Consider the following 6,563-nt stretch of genomic DNA (forward strand, 5'->3'; position numbering starts at 1 on the left):
GAAGAAGAAGAAGAAGAAGAAGAAGAAGAAGAAGAAGAAGAAGATATACAACAAATGGGGAATGCAAAGGACGTTTTTAGGTTGCACTACCCTTTTGTGGCTGTTGGGCCCAAATAATTTTCAGCTTTCCCAACTGTGCCTTGGAGTTAGAAAGGTTAAGAACCCACAGCCTAACACATTGCAGTACATTTGTCACAACAGGAGCGGCTTAAGAGAGCAGGACATGATTTGATAATAATGGACCTCTCTGGGAGCCATAGGAGCCAACTCCAGGGGGCCATGGGTGTTTGGGCATGCACAATAATATAATTGTGGGAGCCAAGCACCCACAAAGTCAATGAAAAAAGCCAGCAGGCAGCAGCTGGGCTGCCTCTGAGAGAGAAGTAGTTCAGCTCCACCATCCACAACCAGCCAGCGAGTGAGGGGCTCGGTGAGGGACTCAGACATGGAGACAGTCACTCTGAGCCCTTCCCCATGGAAAAGGGTGCCTCACCGGCTGCAGAGAGGAGAAGGAAGAGGAGTCACTGCTGCCATCTGCCGCAACATGGGCATGCAACGTCACATGCACACGCCTGCACATTGTGCATGTGACTTCACATACACTATGTGCAGGTGTGTGTGGTGTCACACGTCCACATTGTGGAAGGGCACCCACAATCCTGAGGACAAGATGGCGCCCCTTCTGGGAGCTGCTATACACCCTGCTCTCCAGACACAGCAGGGCTGTAACCTAGAAGCGTTGGGGGAAATTGCAGTGCTGTGGATGAGAGCTCTCCTGCAGGTAGCTTGACTCTGCCTCCCCTCAGTGAGTTCTACAGTGTATCTGTTCACAGGATGAGATGTGTAGCCAACGTTTCTCACAAGCTGTTAAACCAAAGCGAACCCTTTGCCAAGTGTTTCAAATGTGCGTATATATCTGTGCTAAGTGGCAGGAGGCATCAAGTAGCTCTTTATAGTCTTTCACTACGAAGTGCTGATGAACAGAAATACCAAATGAATGGCTTCCAGAAACAATGGGGAAAGCCATCACTCTTGTTTCTCCTTGGCATCAGTTTCTCTTTAAAAGAGAGGGGAGGCTGTGGGGGGGGGAGAGAACCAAGGAAGAATTAATTTCAAAGGAAGAAAGCATGTTCAACATATTTTTAAATAACTCACTTGATTTACAAAATAGAGTAATGGGGGCCATGCTCATAAATATACATATATGTATATTGCCCAGAATGCAAAACAATTCCATCTGGAGAATTGGGTATTGTTTTGAACAAAGGGCTTCCACTCCGAGTCATTAATAGTGTATTTTATTAAAGGAAAATTGGCTTCAAAAGCGGTTGGGATTTGTGGGAATAAAAATAAAACTGGGATGAAAGTAATTATCCTCTACCTCGTTCCTTCCCTCATGCTCATTTGTCTCTCCTAGGCACAGACAGCAGCAGCAACTCGGCTGTCTTCTGTTCTTTCCATGTTTGATCTTTTCCTGCCTTTTCTTCTGCTGGATGTTGGCGCCAAAGGGAAGGCGGTACATCATGTCCGCACTGTATGTGAGATCTGTTCATGCAACTTGCAACAGGAGCTCATCAGAGGGGGAAATGAGATCTCCCAGGAATCCATGCAATTTATTTTTTTATTTATTAAAAAATAACAACACAGTGACCAATATTAGATCTTTACATTTGGAGATGGACCTTTGGCTCTCTATGACTTCTAGTTGGAAGAAAGGGGAGGTTGCTGACCATCAACCCAAATATGTCAATGTCCAAATTGTGAAATTAATTTTGAAAAACCAGAAAGTGGTGGAATCATAGGAAGACAGGAAGCTGCCTTATACTGAGCCAGACCATTGGTGCATTTAGCTCACTACTGTCTACACTGACTGTCAATGACTTTGCAGGATTGCAAAGAAAGTGCTCTTTCAGCCCTACCGGGAGAGGCTAGGGATTAAATCTGGGGCCTTCTGCATGCAAAGCAAATGCTCTCTCACTGGGCTATGGCCCTTTCCCACATTTAATATACTACTTATGTTGCCAAAACACCACTATCCATGCAAAAGAGGAAGGTATCAGCCTCCCACCGCCCCGCTTGCAAACATGTATTGTTTTAAGGGGGGGTTAAGGAAGGACCCCCCCCCAAAAAAAAAAACTCAGGCCAAAAAAACCTCAGCCACCGAGTACTTATTATTTGCTGAGGTGGGGAACAGAAAACTGTTGAAGAGAAAGAACAGAATGGAGTGTCCTGGAAAGGGTCTGGCTGGCATGCACCCTGAACAGGAGCATTTGGTTCACACTACAGTATTTTGCTGCATGTCCCATTTATCACAGAAGTGCTGTCCTTCGTTGTGCCTGTGTAAAATGCCATCTTGTTCTCAGCGCCTGGCACATACTAAATTTTGAAAACAAAATAGAAAATCCTTGGGCCTAAATAGAATAGAGAACTGTTTCCTGTCCTTCTTGGGCATGTGGTGGGGGCAGAGATTCTTTTCATTTGAATGCGAGAAGAAAGGCTGTCCAAATGCTGCTTGTCAAAAGCAATCTTCTGTTGCTAAGATGAGATCTCTTTTATGTTTAAGGAATATGCAAAATCCCTCTATCCTGACTGCTCATCATCTCTTTGGGCCATGTCGTCTGCTGTTTATGTATTTCAGAGGGCAGGTAATTATAATTCTGTGGCCAGGTAACAGTCAAATATTTCCCTGTGATGGAGCCTTACATAGAAAGGTCACCCTCAATCCACTTTTCCATGGTCTGCCTCATCTCTCCTTTTGCTTCCAAGACACCGCAAGATAATTTCACCAGAATGCTGCCGGCTTACAAGTAAACCCTTTCAGACCAAGAGCAAAGTTGCAAGAGGTGGTTTCTGTGGTAGGGCACCGTGCCGGGACTATAACCACACTTAGCTTTAAATGCCATTACAAGGCTACAGAAAATATGAAAAAGACACCATAAATAGACATTTTCAGAAAATCCGTTCTCAGCCAGTAAGATTAAGTAAGACTGGTATGCATCCTGCTTACAAAATAAGCTGGAAACAAGGTAAAGGACAGCAACACCTATGGCTCAGATTCGCTGTCAAGTTCATACTATACCAAGTTGAAAGGCTAGAAGCAACAACATGGGAACCTTGTCAAATAGTCTTGGGCAAAAGACATTGAAAGCTACTATTTCACATAAGACAAAATACACAGTCTCTGTGTCATTGCCATATTTAATCTCTACTGTTATGTACGGATCTGAAATAGATGGAATAGAAATATATAATACCTTAAGGGCTGAGACGGGGAAAGCTTGCTTTAACAAAACATCCTTGGCTCATAAAATTCACCATCTCTGCGCCATGTGATTGCTTTTTAATCAATTGAAGGGGGAGGATACCCATGAACAGCTCTTAACCATGATACCTCAACCATGAATTAAAACAATAAACCTCTGAATGCCAAAGGGACCTTCATTTTCATTTACTGGCTCACCACTGTTGGTCAAAATGCTGGATTACACAAGTCTCTGGTGTGATCCAGCAGGGTAATTCTTACAACTTTTGTGATATTCTAGTGATATTGAGGAGGAGGAGTACAAAACTACAGTTTTCAGAGTTCTCATCAGCGGTGGTATGCCCAAGCATGCTCAGTAGCTTGTAAAGAGTCGGGAATTTAAAGAAAGCCCTTTTGATAATCCTCTCTGTTGTCATTGTACCTCTTCCCTGCCTCCTCCCTAGCAACCTGTCTTAGCATCAGCTTCCTATCTGCAATATTGATGTTGTAAGAATTACAAGAAAATGTGTGTGAAGCACATCATATATTCAAAAGCAAAATAGGAGTTTTATGTATTATTAATTTTTTTGTGTAATCAATAAAAAAGGGAAGAAGATGGATGCACGAAAACAGTGACAAGTCAAAAAATCAAAACCAAGACTAACTGTTGCCCTACCAGAGATTCAGACATGACTTGAAGTATTTCATTTTCTAGCCAGCTACGGTCAATATGAAAGTGGGCTGTCTGGGAGTTGAGTCCTGCAGAAGCCTTGATTGGATAATACCACTACTTTTCATCCTCTTTATATTCTCAAGTGTATTGTCAATGTGCCGATCTGAATGTTCTTGGTAAACCTTGTGACTGGAGACTCTTATCATTAGAAACACTCTAGTGAGCAAATTGTTCTCATGAAATGAATGTTAACAGCAGCAAGTAGCCCTCGAAGATTTGTTTAAAAAAATCAACAACAACAACAAAATACTATGAGGGACATTGATCTGCTGTGAGCACTGACCTCAGCAGAGGCAAGACTACCCTGGACAGCTCCATGCAGGGCTCAGGCTGGAGACTTCATGAGACCCGAGTTAGAGGTTGCTACAGCAGCAGTCATCTTCAAGCTGAGCCTTAAATAAGAGCTTAAATAAGAACCTTCTTTGAGTTGGCAAGGTTCTTCTGAGGCTGGCCATGAGAGCAATTCTCTCTCCCACTGTGAATCCCTGACTTCAACCTTGGAAGAGAGTCTGACCCAACAGTCACAGCAGGCAAAATCTTGATTATCCTTCCTATTTAGACATGTTTTGAAAACAGAGGAATTGAGGCATGTCCACAGCTGACGGATCAAGAGTATTTGGAATCAAATATCAAAGAAGTTGGTTCGTTTTAGGTAGGTTTGATTTTGTGAATTGGGTTTAGTAATAGCCCTACTGTGCAGGGTCGCACACATCACGCACATGCACAAGTTCCTTCACTTTCTCCTCCCCCTCCTTCATTAGGAGACACTGAACTCATAACAAATACATTTCACATTGCAAAGCAAACACTGTCATTAGCTGTGCTTTTTTTGGCCTGCATGTGTGTGGTAAAACGTCTAGTAACAGTTGGCAAGGCTTTTGCAGGGAAGCAAGGTTCCCATGGTTAGATCTAAAGCCCAAATACTTGGAACAAATTAACACCAGCCAAGAAAGTGAGGCTAATTACTGGAACATTTGGAAGATGAGGTCTCCCTAGCTTGACACACAAAAAAATGAGCAATTTGCTCTCCAGTTCCTCTCTCTTTCTTCCTGTTGTCTCTCTGCTATAAATGTAGGAGATATCGGGGCTATGGAAAACACAACTTCCAGGTCTAGAAACCTCCCAGTCTATCAGGTCAATGCGACCAAAGACTCCGGGTGGTATTTCAGAACTGAGGAATGGGGCCTTAGGAAGCTGGCTGTCCTTTTGTCTATGTTTTCTCATTAGTGGTTTTGCATCGTTGAAAGGCATCTTCATTGGAGGCTCAACATGCTGCTTTAATCTGGGGTGGGCACTGAGGCTTTTGAAAAAGCAGAGTGCAAACAATTCAGCAGGAGAACAGTCATATTTGCTAATATGTTCTTTGGAGAGTGACTCTATAAATCCTGTGGGCCCTGCTGGAACATCTGCCTTTGGTAACATTTTAATGGGGCAAAATTACTCAGAAACCACATTGATGTTGACCTTTGATGAGTGTGTGTGTGTGTGTGTGTGTGTGTGTGTGTGTGTGTACCCTCCCACACACACATACATACATACATACACACATCACATCACATATATATGGAACATATATCACGTGAGGCTTAACAGATAATGCCTGATAAATTATAAGGGCAGAAAAGTACAGCATCATACAAGTCCCCCTTTGGGGAGGCTCAATGGTCATTCAGGAAAACCAGTTTGTATTTTATATGGCTCAAATTGATACCACAACATGGGAAAGATTTGCATTGTGTGTGTTGCCAAATATGCAACAAGCTCTGTTTGGAACTCTCTGAATGAGATTTGAGTTTGGTTTCCATGAGTCAAACTTCCTTCCACATGACTTCTGTATGTTTGGCAAACGCCCATGCCATCTCATTGGTACTCAGCTGCACTTGTGCTGGACTGGCCCCAGGGCTTAAATAAATGACCTGTGTGCATTACTGTTCTGCCCCTGCTAGTTCTCTCTTTCTCTCTCTCTTTCAGACACACACATAAAACTTTCTGGCAACCTCCACAACCCTATTTATTGGTGGCAATAATTAAAAATATATATTTATATCCTGGTTATCACAGCTGTGCAAAAGTTATCACAGTAATGCAGAAACATAAAAAGTCAGTAGTTAAAAGTAGTTAAAGCAGCTACAACTTTGAGTCAGGAGTCAAGATATTAACAACACAGTGTGGAGAGGGGGCTGCCTGGTTGGCATTGACCCATGACAGGGCCTTTTCAGTGGTGGTTTCCCATTTCTGGAATCCTCCACCTGGTGAGATGCATCTTCCTCCCTCATTAGTGACTTTCAGGAGGATTTAAAACCATTCCTGTTTGCCTAGTCATTTGATGGCTAAAAGATACTGTTTCTGGCAACTTTGAAATCACTGTTTAAGAGAATTTCTTTAACTGCTTTTAAAATGTATTTTTAAAAAATTAATGTGCTTGCCTTCCTGGGCTCCTTTGGGAAATAATAGTAGTAGTACAGTGCTACTACTGATAATAACACTCAGAAGTATGCCCCAGTGTGTTCACTTAAGATTACCCCCGTGTAAGTGCACAGAGAATTGCATCCAAAGACATCTTACTCTGAACATCAGATTTCTCCTCCA

This window comes from Podarcis pityusensis, assembly GCF_964106645.2.
Source record: "Podarcis pityusensis genome assembly, chromosome: 1".
Lineage (NCBI taxonomy): Eukaryota > Metazoa > Chordata > Lepidosauria > Squamata > Lacertidae > Podarcis > Podarcis pityusensis.